This window comes from Oryx dammah, unplaced genomic scaffold, assembly GCF_014754425.2.
Source record: "Oryx dammah isolate SB20612 unplaced genomic scaffold, SCBI_Odam_1.1 HiC_scaffold_8, whole genome shotgun sequence".
NCBI lineage: Eukaryota > Metazoa > Chordata > Mammalia > Artiodactyla > Bovidae > Oryx > Oryx dammah.
Genome location: NW_024070192.1, coordinates 43,159,919 through 43,179,082, shown reverse-complemented (window position 1 = coordinate 43,179,082; position 19,164 = coordinate 43,159,919). Strand labels below are relative to the sequence as shown.

General features: G+C 42.4%; 1 non-coding gene across 1 annotated transcript; it reads left to right on the top strand.

Annotated features, from left to right (window-relative positions):
• Positions 1 to 7,891: 7,891 nt before the first annotated feature.
• On the top strand, positions 7,892 to 7,964 carry TRNAC-GCA. The gene has a single exon. It is a non-coding gene; the product is annotated as a tRNA-Cys (tRNA).
• Positions 7,965 to 19,164: the final 11,200 nt, after the last annotated feature.

The following is a 19,164-nucleotide window of genomic DNA, read 5'->3' as shown; positions in this document are numbered from 1 at the left end:
GAAGTGAAGTCGCTCAGTCGTGTCCGACTCTCCGCGACCCCATGGACTGCAGCCTACCAGGCTCCTCCATCCATGGGGTTTTCCAGGCAGGGTGGCAGAGAGCAGCCTGTAATTCTAACAGCCACCAACTCTGGTTATGCCTCAGTGTTTCTAGCTTTTGTCCTTTGTTCTCAACACAAAAGGTGACTAAGAACAATGTCTTGAAGTGTGTGAGCTGGTCAAGAACAGACATTAAAGAGGGATGTTTCCTAGTGTGCAGGAGACAATTTAGGGAAGAGAAAGGCCAAGCTGATTGATTTGTCAAATTCTTCCTCTCAGGTAGCAACAGAGTGTTACTTAATCAGTTATTTCTCAGAAGTGCTGAGTTCTACCTTCTGTTCCTCTTCTGTTCTAATTCGGGGTCCTAGAGGTACTCACAAATTAGCCAAATTAGTTGTGCTGGATGAAAGGCATTTTAAAAAATTAATTAATTTATTTCAATTGGAAGCGAATTACTTTACACTATTGTCGTGGTTTTTGCCATTCATTGACATGAATCAGCCCTGGGTGTACATGTGTTCCCCATCCTGAACCCCCCTCCCACCTCCCTCCCCATCCCATCCCTCAGGGTCATCCCAGTGCACCGTCCCTGAGCACCCTGTCTCATGCATCAAACCTGGACTGGTAGTCTGTTTCATATACGCTAATATACATGTTTCAGCGCTATTCTCTCAGATCATCCCACCCTCGACTTCTCCCACAGGGTCTAAAAGTCTGTTCTTTACATCTGTGTCTCTTTTGCTGTCTCACATATAGGGTAATTGTTACCATCTTTCTAAATTCCACATATATGCATTAATATACTGTATTGGTATTTTTCTTTCCGACTTACTTCACTCTGTATAATAGGCTGCAGTTTCATCCACCTCATTAGAACTGATTCAAATACATTCTTTTTAATGGCTGTATAATATTCCATTGTGTATAAGTACCACAGCTTTCTTATCCATTTGTCTGCCAATGGACATCTAGGTTGCTTCCATGTCCTAGCTATTGTAAACAGTATAAAAAACTCACTTTTCAAATACATCTAAATACAGAATATATGTGAAGTGTAATATTGCTACTTGACAAACATGGATGTTATTCTAGAAAAGCATAGATTTTGTCTTTAAATTTTACCCTCTGATCCCCACCATTTAAAAAATAAAAATAGTTAATAAGATTTAATTAAATTTGCAAAGCCCAATACATGTTTTGACTTTATTTAATTTCCATCTAAAATTTTTATATTCATGAAATTTAATCGTATCACACTTTAATTCTAACAGATAGCATTAAGTATTTTTAAAAAATATTTATTTGGCTGCGCCACATCTTAGTAGCAGTATGTGTGTAAGATCTTTAATTGTGGCATGCAAATTCTTAGTTTTGGCATGTGAAATCTAGTTCCCTGACCAGGAATTGAACCCCCACCCCTAGGACTGGGATCAGGAGTCTTAGCCATTGAACCACCAAGGAAGTCCCTACCAATAAGGTATTTTAGAACTAAAATAAGTACTTAGAAAATTTATGAAAAGTAACTATTTTATTTTACACTTATTTTATTTTTTGATAATTTGTGTTCAAAGTTTTTGTACTTGGGATAAAATAAGAAGGTGTTTTTTAATCTTTTACATCATTACTGTCCATGGAACACAATTATGTGAAAAATTTTGATAATCACATTAGTGTAATAATTTTGTTGAAATGAAGGTACAAAGTACAAAAAATAAATTTCATGAAATAAATATATAATAACTTACAAATGATGCTCAGTTTATTTCTCTCCCAAACATCCCTGATGCATCAGCTGAATTGCAAAACACGAGCTCTAACAGCTTGGTAACCTTTAGGTTATTCTTGGTAACCTTTGATAGTTTATTACTTTGGGCATATAAAACTATAGCTTTCCATGTATTTTTCATTTTTTAGAAGTTATTCTCTTTTATTTACTTATTTTATTTATTTTTGGTTGTTCTGGGTCTTTGTTGCTGCCTGCAGGCTTTCTCTAGTTGTGGTGAGTGGGGGGTACACTCTCATTGTGGAATGTGGGCTTCTTATTATGGTGGGTTCTCTTGCTGTGGAGCACAGGCTCTAGGGCACTGGGGCACGTGGGCTTCTGTGGTTGTGGTGAGTGAGTTCAGTAGTTGCAGCTCACGGGCTTTAGTTGATCTCCATCATGTGGGATCTTCTCAGACCAGAGATGGAACCTGTGTCCCCTGTATTTTTAAATATTGCCATTTCAAAGATACAGTTGTTAAGATTGGAGAGTGGAACACATTTTATTTAGCAGTTTGTTCACCTGATCTGATTTTTAACCTTTAGGCATTAAGCACTGTGAGTGCATTAGTCTCAGAGACTGCAGTGTCAGGGTGAGTCTAATCGGAGCTTTCCCAGGGATTGCAGTGGGGTCTTCTGCATGCAGCTTATCTTTTGATGACGAGCTCTTCTGGAATTCTAAGAAGTATCGTTTTCTCCACCACCTTACATGTAAAAGATTTATTTCAAGTCTCTTGACCATCAGGTTCTAGCTGTCACATAATTTGCTTGTTTAGCATAAGGCTCTCCTATCATGGCAGGGCTGGGGCCTTCCAAATAGCAAATTCAGAACAAAACCCATTTAGAACTAAAAATCTGGAGAAAGGTTGAGTTCTATGACACCCTGCTACTCCAAATGAGGTCCTAGGAGCAGAAGCATTGGTGCCCCCTGGAAGCACGTCCATTAAGTCCGTGATGCCATCCAGCCATCTCATCCTCTGTCGTCCCCTTCTCCTCCTGCCCCCAATCCCTCCCAGCATCAGAGTCTTTTCCAATGAGTCAACTCTTCGCATGAGGTGGCCAAAGTACTTAGTTTCAGGTTTAGCATCATTCCTTCCAAAGAAATCCCAGGGCTGATCTCCTTCAGAATGGACTGGTTGGATCTCCTTGCAGTCCAAGGGACTCTCAAGAGTCTTCTCCAACACCACAGTTCAAAAGCATCAATTCTTCGGCACTCAGCCTTCTTCACAGTCCAACTCTCACATCCATACATGGCCACAGGAAAAACCATAGCCTTGACTAGACGGACCTTAGTCGGCAAAGTAATGTCTCTGCTTTTGAATATACTATCTAGATTGGTCATAACTTTTCTTCCAAGGAGTAAGTGTCTTTTAATTTCATGGCTGCAATCACCATCTGCAGTGATTTTGGAGCCCAAAAAAGTAAAGTCTGACACTGTTTCCACTGTGAAGTGATGGGACCGCATGCCATGATCTTTGTTTTCTGAATGTTGAGCTTTAAGCCAACTTTTTCACTCTCCTCTTTCACTTTCATCAAGAGGCTTTTTAGCTCCTCTTCACTTTCTGCCATAAGGGTGGTGTCATGTTCCTATCTGAGGTTATTGAGATTTCTCCCGGCAATCTTAATTCCAGCTTGTGCTTCTTCCAGTCCAGCGTTTCTCTTGATGTACTCTGCATATAAGTTAAATAAGCAGGGTGACAATATACAGCCTTGACGTACTCGTTTTCCTATTTGGAACCAGTCTGTTGTTCCATGTCCAGTTCTAACTGTTTCTTCCTGACTTGCATACAGATTTCTCAAGAGGCAGGTTAGGTGGTCTGGTATTCCCATCTCTCTCAGAATTTTCCACAGTTTATTGTGATCCACACAGTCAAAGGCTTTGGCATAGTCAATAAAGCAGAAATAGATGTTTTTCTGGAACTCTCTTGCTTTTTCCATGATCCAGCGGATGTTGGCAATTTGATCTCTGGTTCCTCTGCCTTTTCTAAAAGCAGCTTGAACATCAGGAAGTTCATGGTTCACGTATTGCTGAAGCCTGGCTTGGAGAATTTTGAGCATTACTTTACTAGCATGTGAGATGAGTGCAGTTGTGTGGTAGTTTGAGCATTCTTTGGCATTGCCTTTCTTTGGAATTGGAATGAAAACTGACCTTTTCTAGTCCACACCCTCCCCCAAATGACTGAATAAGGATATGCATTTTAATCCCCAGTTCATGAGTGTGCCCACAAGGTGTAAGAAACTCTTCTCTAACTGAGATGAGGAAGAAAGGGAGGATGGTGACTCAAGATCGGCTAGATGCTTGGGGAGGGACACCCACAGCAGGACTTTGACCTGGGTTTCATTGACAGCAAGAGCACTTGGGTAGCAGCATAGGAAACCAATATTGTGTCTGGACCACTGGGCCCCAGGGCCCCTGGCTGGGAAGGATGTACTAAAAGACATTTTAGGATTTCTGCAAGTCTACTTCCTGCTGTCTCTGGGTCCAGCTGTACTGGGGTGATGATGTCATAAACCATGTGATCCTAAACCCTCTGGCCTTAACTCATATAATCATCTCAGGTCCAGTGGTAACTAATTCATGTTCTGGTTGGTGGCCTGACTGGTGGCCTGACTTGAATATATGAGCTGGGCCATCATATTCCTCTCCGGGGAGTTTAGGATGGTTGTGGGGGTGGAGGTAGGCATTCTGGCAAGTTACAAAAAATAAAGAATTAAGGTTGGGTGGCGCTAATGGGCCATGTACATGCCTAAGGTATGAGGCAATGGAAACAGTGACTAAGCCGAGGAAGTCAACCAGAGAAGAAAGTGGAAGAGAAATGGAGGCTTTATGGACACACCAAGGAAAGGGAAAGGGGTTGAGAAAGAGAAGGGGATGAGAGAACAGCTGGGTTCCTGCTCTTCCTGTAACCTGTATTTAGTTTTCTTCCAGGTACAAGTCTTTGATTCTAGCAATCAACAGACCCTTGACTTGAAGAGTAGTTGAGTTAATTCCTAATAGTCGAAACTGAGAAATCTAAGGCTATAATTCTTCTGTTAGTGGTGGCTCTTCCCAGCTGGTGCTAGCCTGCCTAGCAACGCAGGGGACATAAGAGAGTGGGTTCAGTCCCTGGGTTGGGAACCCCTAGAAGAGGGCTTGGCAACCCACTCCAGTATTCTTGCCTGGAGAATCCCAAGGCCAGAGGAGCCTGGCAAGCTACAGTCCATGGGGTTGTACAGAGTCAGACACCACTGAAGCGACAGCATGCTCAGAAGCTGGTAAGAATGAAACAGGTCAACTTTGGTGGGAAAAGACAGACCTCTGATGACTGATGTCTGGGTGTTTGAGGGCTTAGTTTAGTACTCATGTGTAGCCTAGAGATGACAACAATGTGTCTTATTTTCCCATCACTTCGTTGGTCTCTGTTTATCAAAACTGGAGGAAAATGTTCAAAATTTCAACAGAAAGCTCAAATTAGGGATATTGCCAGCTAAGCACTTGTTTTGAGCTTGGATTATCCAAGTCAAATTTGCTAATAAGGCCTTAATTTGATCATGTTAGAGGAGATTAATTAGGGAGATTTAAAATAATACTTTTGTAGCAGTCTTGGCTTGAACCTAACTGTGTCCCTCACTGGGCTTTTTACATGTGTGTGACCTGACTACAGGAGTCGGGTAGTGCAAGTGGGGACTCTGAAGGAGTAGGTTCTGGGGACTCCATTGGCATAGAGTTGTTGCAAAGGAGCATGAACTTTGTTGTGCCAGTGGAGGAAGACTTGTGAAGGCAGTGTTGATCTGAGTGCTAGGGAGAGCAGGGCTTCAGAGATGCTGAAAGAGCTGTCAGCCCTAAGACATCTGAAACATTAGGGCACAAACCTAATTGTTTTGATGTCTGGGTGACATTGACACATGACAAAAAAATGGAAAAGAGTTTCCTCCAGTTCAGCGGCAGAGCCTCACGTGGGCCTCTGGGCACTGAGGGCAGTAGTGTGGCTCAGACACCCCAAGCCTGCTGGGCGGTCTGCCTTTTGTCTTAATCTACGTTTTGTTTTGTTTTAAGTTGGCTCTTATGTGTCATGGGACCTTGCTTTGTTCATAGTCTATAGGTTTAAACTCTTGCCCAACACTTGGTTAAGTTTTTCAACTCCTGATGTCATGCATATCCCAAATCTCTACTTGTCTACTCATGACAAACAGGACTTACTGTCGTGATCTATTACCTGGTCTTCCTGCTGCCATTTTTGCTCTCCCACATTCTGTGCAAAACATACTTAAAGAGAAGGAAACTTCTTAAAGAGCTGGGAATACCAGACCACCTCACCTGCCTCCTGAGAAACCTGTATGCAGGTCAAGAAGCAAAGGTTAGAACCAGACATGGAACGATGGACTGGTTCAAAATTGGGAAAGGAGTACCTCAAGGCTGTATATTGTCATCCTGTTTATTTAACTTGTACGCAGAGTACATCATGTAAAATGCTGGGCTGGATAAACCACAAGCTGGAAAAAAAATTGCTGGGAGAATATCAATAACTTCAGATATGCAGATGACACCACCCTTATGGTAGAAAACAAACAGGAATTAAAGAGCTTCTTGATGACGGTGAAAGAAGGTAGTGAAAAAGCTGATTAAAACTCAGCATTCAAAAAATGAAGATCATGGCATCCAGTCCCATCACGCCCTGACAAGTAGATGGGGAAGCAATGGAAACAGTGACAGACTTTATTTTCTTGGGCTCCAAATTCTCTGCAGATGATGACTGCAGCCATGAAATTAAAAGATGCTTATTCCTTGGAAGAAAAGCTGTGACAAACCTAGACAGCAGATTAAAAAGCAGAGACATTATTTTGCCAACAAAGGCCCATATAGTCAAATCTATGGTTTTTCCAGTAGTCATGTATGGATATGAGGAGTGGACCATAAAGAAAGCTGAGCGCCAAAGAATTGACACTTCTGAACTGTGGTGTTGGAGAAGACTCTTGAGAGTCCCTTGGACTGCAAGGAGATCAAACCAGTCCATCCTACAGGAAATCAGTCCTGAATATTCATTGGAAGGACTGATGCTGAAGCTGAAACTCCAATACTTTGACTACCTGATGTGAAGAACTGACTCATTAGAAAAGACCCTGACGCTGGGAAATATTGAAGGCAGGAGGAGAAGGGGACGACAGAGGATAAGATGGTTGGATGGCATCACAGACTCAATGGACATGAGTTTCAGGAAGCTCAGGGAGATGGTAAAGGACAGGGAAGCCTGGTGTGCTGCAGTCCATGGGGTCGCAAAGAGTCAGACACAACTAAGTTACTGAACAGCAACAACAACATTCTGTGTTCAGCAGAATAGTTGGTGGGAACTTTTACAAATGGAAACCTCTTACTATTCCAATGTCCTCCCGTCATCCTTAGCAAAGACCAAACCCCTCCCCTGCGTGGTCTGGCCCCTCCCCATCAGACATCCCCTGCTTCTGGTCTCCTGCTGGTTTCACTCCACCCCTGTAGACTTTCTCAAACACTTTGAGCTCCTCCAAACATTTGTGGAAATGGTTCCAGCTGCCAGGGCTCTTCCTTCTGTCCACTCACATGCTATCTTCATTGCTAAGCCTCTCCTGATCCCTCTGTCTAAAATGGCTATCTCTCTGCTGAAGCCACTTTCTGCCACCTCTTCACGTTTGTGTTTTCATCAATTGTGTCACTATTTAGAATGTCCGTGTGTCTGTTTCTTCTTTATTTATTGCCTTTCTTCCTCTAGTACAATGAGAGCTTCATGACAGCAGGGCCCTCATCTACTTCACCCACTGCTGTAATGCCAGCACCTAGAACAGTTCTGGGGACACAGCAGGAGCTCAATAAACAGGCATGGAAAGCACAACTGAATTCCTTCCTATGTCCAGTTGCATACTAACTATTTAGATTGCAGGCCTACATTTTCCTCCTCTGGCTGTGGAGGCTCCCCTTTTACACCTGTATATACTTGCTTCTAGAAATTCTGATAAACTACTCAGATCAAGCCTCATGCCTGGAATTTTCTCTAGTCCCAGAAGAGGAAAGTTAATGGAAGGCTGACTTGGTACATTGAGATTTTGTTGATCAAAATGATTACCTCCTATTCCGTGGGCTTTCCTGGTAGCTCAGTTGGTAAAGCGTCTGCCTGCAGTGCAGGAGACCCGGGTTCAATCCCTGGGTTGGGAAAATCTCCTGGAGAAGGGAATGGCAACCTACTCCAGTATTCTTGCTTGGAAAATTCTAAGGACAGAGGAGCCTGGCAGGCTACAGTCATGGGGTCACAAGAGACATGAGTTAGTGACTAAACCACCACCTATTCCACACCCATCTGACTGCAGGGAAATCCTGTCTACCAGCTCTGTCTTGCACCTCTCCACATGCTGACTTTGTTTTCTACAGCAACAGGCCTGCTTGCTGGCAGCACCTGGGCCTCAAAGAGGAGGTCACCGCCAGCCCGGTGCTGCTTCTCTCCCCTAAGCTGCCATCTGAAAACTCCTGGGGGAGGTCTAACCTGACCTGTGTCACGTGTCCACCCTGCACCAGCCAGCTGTCGCAGGGAGGCTGCATCCCACAACCCACCACTCGGGTCTACTCCTGGGTCTCAGGGCTATTTTTGTAGAAGGGGGGATTGTTGTGAACTAGGAATCTATTCCGATCTGTGTCTGTTACAGGGGCCCTCCAGCCTTGACAGATAGGTCTCAGAGAGGATAACTGACACAAACTGAGCCAGTAAGAATTCCTCTCTTAAAATTTTGAAATATAAATTAGTGTAGAACAAATCAACTTGGCTGAGGCATATTGTTGTTTAGCTGCTAAACCGTGTTCGACTCTGCGACTCCACGGCCTGTAGCCCACCATGCGCCTCTGTCCATGGGATTTTCCCAGGCAAGAATACTGGAGTAGGTTGCCATTTCCTTCTCCAGGGGATCTTCTCAACTGAGGGACTGAACCCATGTCTCCTGCACTGCAGGTGGATTCTTTACCACTGAGGTACCAAGGAAGCCCTTTGTGGAGGCATAATTTACATATAAGAAAACACACCCAACTTAAATTCAATGAGTTTTGATAAACGTACACATCCATGAAATTATCACCATAATCAACATATAGAATATTTTAATCGCCTCCCAAGTCCCCTCATGTCCCTTTGTAATCAATTCCTTCACATCATACCTAGGCAAACACTCAAATCTGTTTTCTGCCACTATAACTGAGTTGGGCAATTTCTAGAATTTTGTATAAATGGAACCACACTGAATGTATTCCTCTGTGTCTGGCTTTTATCATTGGCACTGGGCCTGAGAGATATCTGCATGCTGGTGCGTCTATCAGTAATTTGTAGAACACCTAGTTTGGTTACAAAGTAACAACAGAGAAAAATGAAGCTGAGATATCAAGGGAAGAAGTGATGGACAGCCACAGGGTCTAGAAGGGCTAGAGAGTAACCTCTGAGGCTGGTTCTAAAAAAAAAACTTTAAAAACCACCACCACTAACCAGGAAAGTACAGTACTATCTCATTTATCAAAACAAAGGGGTGGAAAAACAATCCCATACATGAGTGTATTTGTCTAGGCAAAGGCTGGAAAGATATATACAAAGGGGTTAATTGTGGTTATCTCTGGGTGGTGGGATTATGGGTCTTTAAAAATATTATTTTTGCTTATCGAAGTTTAAAGTTTTCTATCATCAACAAAGGTTATTTTTACTTTAAGGGAAAAAAAAGTACCTTTATTTTCAAATGTGCAGCTTTGGAAATCAGGCTGGGAAACTTCTCAAATGCTTGACATTTTTAAATGATGGGAACTGTTCCTAGTTACATTTCAAACCTCTGATGTGGCAGTTACAGCTCTGCGGCTGTTGTTTAAAAGCAAACTTCGGAAATAAGATCATTTCTGACTAATTATACACTAAGCTCAGTTTTGTTGAAGGCCCTCTTAAGTCATCTCAAATTCTGACTGTTCTGTTTGCGGGCTACAACGTTAACCCAGCTATCCTTGTGATCCTTAAGCCTGTGGTCAAGTGGAAAGGACTGTACTTCCCATCATTCTTAGGATGTGGGCCAGAAAATTCACTTGCGGTGGTTGTGAAAATGCAGATTCTTGATCTGCACTGTGGATTTATTGACCCACAGTCTTTGGGAGTGGAATTCAGACGGTGACTTCTATTGTGAGACACACTCAAGTATGAGAGTCAGTGTGTTCATTTCGGACCAAATAAGCTTAATATCTCCCCTTCCACAGGCGTCTTAGGACCTCCATGTCTACCTAGCTGATCCTCACCTCAGCTCTGCCTCTGTTCCCAGGACCAGTCCTAACCTCAGGCAGAAGAGAATAGAACTGGAATGGTGCTGTTTTGTTTCAAAGAACTGTGTTCTTTGCTTTTTGGGGATGTTTATTTTCACTTGGGAATCCAACCACCACCATCCCTACTCCTGAAATCTGGGGCCTTCATGGTATTCTTGCTGTCTGGAGACCTCTTAATGTCTAACTTGGTTGGCTGCCTGCCTTCATGGGCATCCTGTTACGGCCTAGCCTGGGGTTCTATTGTTTTGTGATGCCTGTCACCTGGGAGACCCTGCTAATTTGGTGACTGCCCTCCAGACTGACCCTTCTCTATTTGTGCTCGTATCTGGATCTTCTCCCGCCTCTCCATCCATCCACTCCTACTGCTGGTCTTTGTTCTGTGCTGGTGACTGGGTTTATTTCTAGATGCAAGTCCCATTCTGCTCACTGGATCCCCAAAAATGATGTGAGGAGATTGGCTATAATGACTTAGGTTTCTCTTGGGCTTATTCCTCTAAATTCAGCAATGGAGGTTGAACGCATTGAGTCTTCTTGCATCTCAGTAGAGCTGTTTCTAATTAGTATCAGAGAATTTTCTGTGTGCTGCTCTATCTGTACTTACCTTGTCTTCATTTAAAGTGTTGACTCACTGAATTTATCCTCAAGGATAGAAATAGTAATACACTAATGATCTATTACTATAATGTCTATATCACGTTTAAAATTCAAATGGTGGTGGGGTTTTTTTTAAGTTAGCTTGATCAAAGTCCTCTACTTCAGAATCAATAGCCTCTTTGAAGTCTTAGAAACACTTAAAAATGGTTAAAACTCAAATTCAGAATTTTGATTACTTGAAAAGCCTTATCAATTTCCAACTTGCCTAAATAGAGTTACCAAGATAAGGATTTAGGGTTTGGGGACTTCCCTGGTGGACCAGTGGCTAAGACTCCATGCTCCCAATTCAGGAGGCCTGGGTTTGATCCTTAGGTAGGGAACTAGATTCCACAAGCTGCAATTAAGAGTTCCTGTGCTGCAACTAAACATTCTGCGTGCCGCAACTAAGACCTGGCAGAGTCAAATATATATATTGTATATATAATATATATTTAATTTAGGGCTTTGCTCACAGAAACACAGTGTACTTGAATTACTAATACTGGAGAGTCATTAGAAAATCTGGAGTTCTAAGATATGGAAGATTGTGTGTTTTCAAAGATGACCACACAATATCTCCCACCTCATGTACCCTTCTCCCCTCAAGTAGCATTCTTGCATTCTCCTCCCCTTAAAATTGGTCTGGTCTTCATGACTTCTTGAACTATAGCATTTGGCAGATGTGACATTCTGGGACTTTCAAGGACAGGTCCTAAGAAGCTTTGCACTTCCACCCAGGTCTCTTGAAATGCTTGCTCTGGTGCAAGTCAGCCACCAAGTAAGAAAGCCAATGTTCCTGAAACAGCCATGCTGTGAGGAAGCCCAATCTAGGCACATGGAGAGAGACAACCATGCTACCCAGCCCCTATCTGCTCCAGCCTTCCCAGCCCGGGTACCAAACATGTGACTAAAGTCACCATCTTGAGCATGAGTTAACAAGGAATCTAGGCATACTTCGAACAGTTCTTTCTGTTTGTTGTTCTGGCTAGTCAGAGGCTGTGTCACTGGGCAATTGTGGCCTTAAGGAGAGTCCTGAGTCTCCAGAATGGCAAGTGTTTTCAGTTTAAGTGTTCTGATATGTTCCCTGCCCCTTCAGGAGTTTCTATGCTGCGGGATTCCTGGCTGACTTGGCAGCAGCTGTTCCCACACATCCATGGCTGGGTGTCAGGGAGTTTCAGATGCTGATGGACATAATTGACTAGAAAATCCCAGCCAGTTTTTTGCAACATAAATCCACCCTTTTCTTGGCTCTCCTGGGATTCTTCTCTGCTTTACCATCAGCCATATGGAATTCTGCTGACGTTCAAACTGGAAAGCTGAGAAAGGGTTTGATTGCACACAGGAGAGATCATGTTGCACTGAGAAGATTTCTGATACTCTCACTGAGGTCTTGGGGAAACTGTCCTGCAAAGTGCAGCTAAGCTAGGGCCACTCCTGAAGGACAGCCTTTAGAAGCACTCCTTCAGCCCTATCTGGCTTTAACCATTGAGGCTACAGCTTGAGGATTCACTGAAATGGAAGTGTAGTTGCTCAGTTGTGTCCGACTCTTTTAGGACCCTACGGACTGTAGCTCGCCAGGCTTCTCTGTCCACAGGATTTTTTCAGACAAGAATACTGAATTGGGTTGCCATTCCCTTCTTCAGGGGGTCTTCCCAACCCAGAGATCAAACCCAGGTCTCCTGAATTGCAGGCAGATTTTTTTTTTTTTTTTAGTGTCTGAGCCACCAGACAGTAGAGAAGTAGCCACCAGAGAAGCCCAGGAATTCACTAAGGCCACACAACGAACAAAAATACGTACTTCCTAATTCAAGAATAACCACAGAGGGACCACCTGAAGTTTCTAGGCCCATTGGTCTAACACAGACAACTATGCAAAATAACACAACGACTCTGCTGTTGGTTGAGGAGGCTGGGCTGTTAGATATTGCAGGGGAGAGGGTGTTGGGATCCCTGTTAGTATCTGCATCCTAAAGTATTTCTTTAGTCACAGTCTTTCGTAACTTCTTGAGGCAGTAGATGGGGTTAGCTAGTGTAGAAAGGATTAGCTCAGGGTTACTTTTTGCCTTTCAGTGGTAAAGAATCCGCCTCCCAATGCAGGAGATGCTGGTCCCATCCCTGGGTCGGGAAGATCCCCTGGAGAAGGAAATGGCAACCCACTCCAGTATTCTTGCCTTGGAAATCCCATGGACAGAGGAGTCTGGCAGGCTACAGTCCATGGGATCACAAAGGAGTTGGACACGACTTAGTGACTAAACAACACTTTTTGCCTCAGTGCAGGCTATTGTTGAAAGACCATCCACACCCATTTAATGCTGTGCCAGGGCAGCAGAGAACACACAAAAAAGCTCTTATTAAACTTTTTTCCTAGCTCCCACCAGTGTTTACTGGGAAGATTGTGGCAACAGAGACAATCTCTAGCCAGCAGTTTCTTGGCTTGGGGATTCAGAAAAAATAATTTGCTTGGAAAATAATGCAATAATGGAGGAGAAAAAAAAAAGGGGTCTCTTTTTCCCATATGCCTCAGGGCAACTAAGCTCATTCACCACAATGAAGACACAGCGCAGCCAAAAGAAAAAAGGGCAGGGGATCTCTCCTTACCTAATTTACTTAAAATTGACACCCAGTTTTGCTCCCCTTTGTGGCTACGCCTTGCTCTATACATTGAAATTGTTGTTCATCATGTCAAGGGAATACTAGTGAGTGAGAACATTGGTGGTGTCCTCTTGGTTTTCCAAGCCTTCATCTACAAGGCCCCTAAAGACAGCACCACATTTTAAAGGTGCCAGTGCAAATATTTAAACATATACACAGCATGATCCCCTTGAGAAGTACACCTCGCATTTGAGAAGTCAGCTCAGTAAGTCTAAAGCTTCAGAGCAGAGAAAAATGTCGCTTGTACCATGGTGAAACGTGGCCCGTGTATAAAGGACTGCTTCTGTCAAAGCGACTGAGTAATACCACAAATTTAAAAGGAAACAATTTGCTGATTCACTGCATCCTGGATCAAAATTGCAAACAGAGTTGGTTTCATGAGCACAGTGAACCAAGGGAGAAACCTGGAGAAAGTACTTGCTATTCTTTTGCCTTTTTATTTTTTCCAAGTAGGAATAAATGAAAATTCTGGCTGTGGTAGAATTTGTAGGTTTTCAGGGAGGTCTTCCCTGTTCTTCCTCCCCACCCCAAAGCCCAACTACATGAGACTATCATTTTGGCTTTTATTGTCTGAAGAAAGCAGGGTAGGGTGGCTAGTCTAGGAGTACAGCTCTGGGCATTAATCCCCAAGGTGACCTTGCTGCTGCTGCTGCTAAGTCGCTTCAGTCGTGTCCGACTCCGTGTGACCCCATAGATGGCAGCCCACTAGGCTCCTCCGTCCCTGGGATTCTCCAGGCAAGAATACTGGAGTGGGTTGCCATTTCCTTCTCCAATGCATAAAAGTGAAAAGTGAAAGTGAAGTCGCTCAGTCGTGCCCGACTCTTAGCGACCCCATGGATTGCAGCCTACCAAGCTCCTCCGTCCATGGAGTTTTCCGGAAAGTCCCAAGGTGACCTTAACATCTTCCTATTGAGACTCTACCCACAAACCGCTCTGATCTTTGAGGGCCTGGATATCATGGAGAGACATGCTAAGCTTCTGAAGAATATTTGTAATATTATATTTCAATATTTGTGGGACAGTCATAAATTTCATTGGTAGTATGTTTTCTAGCTCACAATGAAATTATAGCTACCTCTGCTATTTAATAATACAACTAACTTGTTTATTAAATTTGGGTTTAAGAATTCATATGCACTCTGAGGGCTTCCCAGGTGGCCCAGTGGTAAAAAAAATCCACCTGCCAATGCAGGAGATACATGAGATGTGGGTTCAATCCCTGGGTAGGTAAGATCCCCTGGAGTAGGAAACAGCAACCCGCTAAACTATTCTTGCCTGGACAATTTCATGGATAGAGGAAGAAGCCTGGCCGGCCACAGTCCATGGGGTCACAAAGAGTCGGCCACGGCTGAACACATGCACGTGCATGTGTGCACTCTTTGGGGCATTGCAAATTGAAAATAGTCACAGACACACTTCTAATTTTCAACCACTTTTAGCAAAACAAATAGGGGCACATACAGTACCTTTGGAAGGTGAGTTCATTATGGTCCTTGTAAGTCCGTAAGGTGTAGAGTGCACGGATAAATGAAGACGTTGTTTCTTGTGACGGTCTTGCTGAAATGAGAACACCTATATGGTAAAGAAATAGTGGAGGAAATCTCCACCACTACGACCCCAACCAACCAAAGATGAACACACTATGGCAGTCACTGTAAAAAGTAGAAACCTCTCAGAGATGTGAGGTCTGCAGAATGGTTGAGGCATAGAATGACAAAAGCAATACCATAACATAGAAAGATGAACTCCTTGAGAAATTGAGACATGTGGCTAAGTTCTGCCAGAACCCCTCAAAAACCCAGAGGGCAAGAAAAATGGGGCATATCTAAGGATGCAGAGAAAAAGGTCTGTGACAGGGATCTGATGATTCTGTTTGCTCACAGCAGAAATACTTGCAGCAAGTGGCTCAGCTGCAAAGAAGCCGCCTGCTAATGCAGGAGATGTGGGTTTGATTCCTGGGTCTGGAAGATCCCCTGGAGAAGGAAATGGCAACTTACTCTGATATTCTTGCCTGGGAAATCCCATGAACAGAGGAGCCTGGTGGGCTACAGCTCATGGGATCATAGAAGAGCTGGGCACAATTTAGCAATTAAAGGGCAACAACAATCCAGACTAACAAAAACAGCAACAAACTTCTGCCTTTGTGACAGAATCACTGTTTTCCTTTAAGTTATCCAATTTTTATACAAAGTATTGGACTGGGAGAATGCCATAAGTTAGGTTATAAGTTAGGTTGATTTTCTTTATACAGTTTACAGTTTTGCTTGCTTTTTGTGTTTGATATGGTCAACTTTTACTAACCTCATTTTTCTAAACAGATTATTTCTGATGGATTTTCCTTTAGAGGAGATTTTTATAACTATCTTTTGTTTCGTATCTTTTGTTGACATGGAGAAGGCTGGGGAGAAAGAGATACAGTGGTTTTGGTTTGGAGGCGTTTTTTTTGCTTCTGTTGTTTATATCCCTTGTTGTACAATAGAAAGAATGATGAATTTCATCTATGAATGGCTTAGGAGAAAAAAGGGAGACATAATTAAAAATTTTAAATATATATTATATTAAAATATATATAGTCTTTCCTTTTATATGACGTTCCCTGAAGGAAAAAAAAACTATACTAAATAGAAATGGTTTGTTCATGTAAAATCATTAATTGTCTTGGCTCCATCATGGCACTTTTTTTATAATTAAAAAGAAATGTTTTCTAAAAAAATTTTTGGCTGTGCTGGATCTTTGTTGCTGCATGGGGTTTTTCTAGTTGTGGTGAGTGAGGGTTACTTTCCAGTTTCGGTACATGAGTGCTTTTCTTAATACTCAAAATTCAATGATTCCAGCATTACCTACCCTCTATTGAATGCCATGCCTTGTTCTCACTGTTAAACAGTGTAAATAGCAATTCTTAGATTCCACTGTGATGATAAGAGAGAAACTTAAGTCTGCTGCTGCTGCTGCTGCTAGTGTGACCCCATAGAGGGCAGGCCACCAGGCTCCCCCGTCCCTGGGATTCTTCAGGCAAGAACACTGGAGTGGGTTGCCATTTCCTTTTCCAATGCATGAAAGTGAAAAAGGAAAGTGAAGTTGCTCTGTCGTGTCCGACTCTTGGTGACCCCATCTACTTAAAAAAAAAAAAAAAAGTAAAACCAAAATTCACCTAAATGCGAAAAGGTAGGAAAATAAATCAGATTACTACAGAGATGATTCATTTGGAGGCCTTTTGTTTTCTTTTAATAAGATGCTTATTGAAAATGAAAAGGTTCTGAATCCAAAGCCTAGCTCTGCTACATTTTATCAAAAATTTATGGAATACAATTTCAGAAACCTTAGCTTATCCAGCAGTTATCTTAATTTGGGCAGTAGAAAGGAGATGGGCAAATATCCCAGATGATGGACCTCTAGGTAATTTCCAAAAATTACATACCACTGTTCTTCTTTTTATCCTCTTACAAGTCATTTTTTCCAGAGAACACATGGCCCCAGGATTGTTAGCTGATTTTTCCATTGTTCTCTTGGTAAGGGGGCAGGATACATACTTGTCCTGAACTATTTATTTATTATGATAATAATAATTACTCAAAATTCCCTCCCTATGTGTTTCTGGATAGGGTGAACCACAAAAGACATTCTTACATAGATTTGAGGTTTGGAAGCAAAAAGTAGCCACATCGTAGCTCACATGGTTGCTTATCCGCTGACTTACCTTGTTGGTATGGGACAGTGGCTGGACCTACACCTGCTCCACCTTCCCCTGAATCATTCTCCAGCTTTTGTAGTTCCTGAGCTAGATACATACTGAGGGGGACAGCTTTTCCTTGATCTATACCATCAAGGTCAGAGGCAATGGGACTGGACATGGTTTCAGTCTGTCCTCCCGGGGTTTTAGCTCAAGCTTGTAGGCTCCAGGTTGTACTTGGTTTTCCTTACTCTGTATCTGTTTTTAAAAAGACTTACTGTTTTATTCTTGGCTGTGCTGAGTCTTTGTTGCTGCATGTGGGCTTTCTCTATGTGCCCCGAGCAGGGGCTAATCTTCCTTGCCATGCAGGGGCTTCTCATTGCCACGGCTTCTCCTGTTGCAGAGCATGGGCTCTAGGCACGCAGGCTTCAGTAGCTACAGCATGTGGACTCAGCAGTTGTGGCCCCTGGGCTCAAGAACACAAGCTAAGTAGTTGTGCCCTATGGGGCTTAGATGTTCCAAGGCATGTAGAATCCTCCCAGACCAGGGATCGAACCTGTGTCTCCTGCATTGGCAAGCAGATTCTTATCCATTGTACCACCAGGGAAATCCTCCTTCCTTTATATCTACTTCCTCTTCCAAGCTGCCTTCCCTAAAGTCGTCAAGCTCCGGGATTAGGCGTGACAGCTTTACAGAGACTCCTTAAGCCACACAATTGTGTAAGATTCTATATGATGCATATAGAACACACATACGCATGCACAGCTCCTAGTGGGTTCTGCTTCTCTGGGTTCTGAGTCTGTGATTGAATCCTGGATGATTGTATTATATACACTGATTTTTATAGTTGGGTAAATGCATTATTTGGGGGGATTTGTGCAAAAAAACCTTTATCATTCAGAATAGTGTATTGTAGGTTGGTTTGTACATTTTGTACTTGGAAGACTAATCAATTAAACTCAAAACCTGAATTTTGAAGAATCATAAATTTGATCAAATAGTTTGCTCACCTCTTTAAGCTTTTCACACTTTCCTAGATTATAAAAATTGCTCTGGGACAAAATAAAGAGATGATATACACATTCTTCTTAGAAGTATAGGAGTAACCATCAGAAATCAATTTAACCAGATGAGTGGTTGCCTCTGGGTGGCCAGAAATGATGATGAGTGGGAGTCAAGACCATCAAGGAGATGGTGCTTTTGGTAGAAGTCTTTTTAGCATCATTTGACTCCCTAAACTAGTTACATGAAGTATTTTGATAAAAATAAACACTGATTACAAGAAAGTTTTAATAAAAAGCCAAGTCCATGCCATCTATTTGTAATAGGGCAGGCAAGAGGAAAGGAAATAGGAAAAGTTATCATTTGAGGTGGACAAGAGTTCAGTTCTGGAGAGATTCCAATACAAGTTGAAAGGAAGGTCAAATCTGGGGAGGAATATGAAACAATAAGATTTCAAGGGATAAGAGAATGAACTCTTCCTTCTTTAAGAGTCCTTTGCTACAGAAAGAAAATCTTGGCAACAAATTTCTCCTCCCAGCTCTCTGGCTTCTCTTTTCTGTATCTTCTGAACTGAATGAATGGAAACTTAAGAAGTTATTGAAATAAGATAACCCATTGAAGCATCTCCTTCCAGAGCCATGTTTCATGGACTTGAGGAGCCTTAAGTTCTGGGACTGGTACAGTGATGGCCATAAACAATAATTTTCATTTAAGAAAAAACTTCTGATTCCTCTCACGCCTTGATTATATTTTAACCCCAATCATTTCCTTTTCATGACTCAAGTCCTTGGATTTCAACTTCTTGCCAATCCTTCTACTTCCTCAATTTGGCCTTTCCCTTAGCATTTATTATTTTCCACCCAAGCCCATACATAGAAACATAATTTAGAAATATCAGGACAAATTTAAGTCAAGGCATCGGTGAGAAAAGTTAGGTAGTTAACCCTTTTATAATACCTTCCCCCAAAGGAGTAAATACAAGAGAGGTTTTAAAAAAGAGAAAATAAGATAAGCTTGGGAGGAAAACAACAAGAAAGACATAAGGAAAATTTCAGGGAAAATGGTTCTACTTCGGCAGAAGAAAAACAAATTGTGTATTCAGCAGCTTTACTGGTCCTATTTCAAA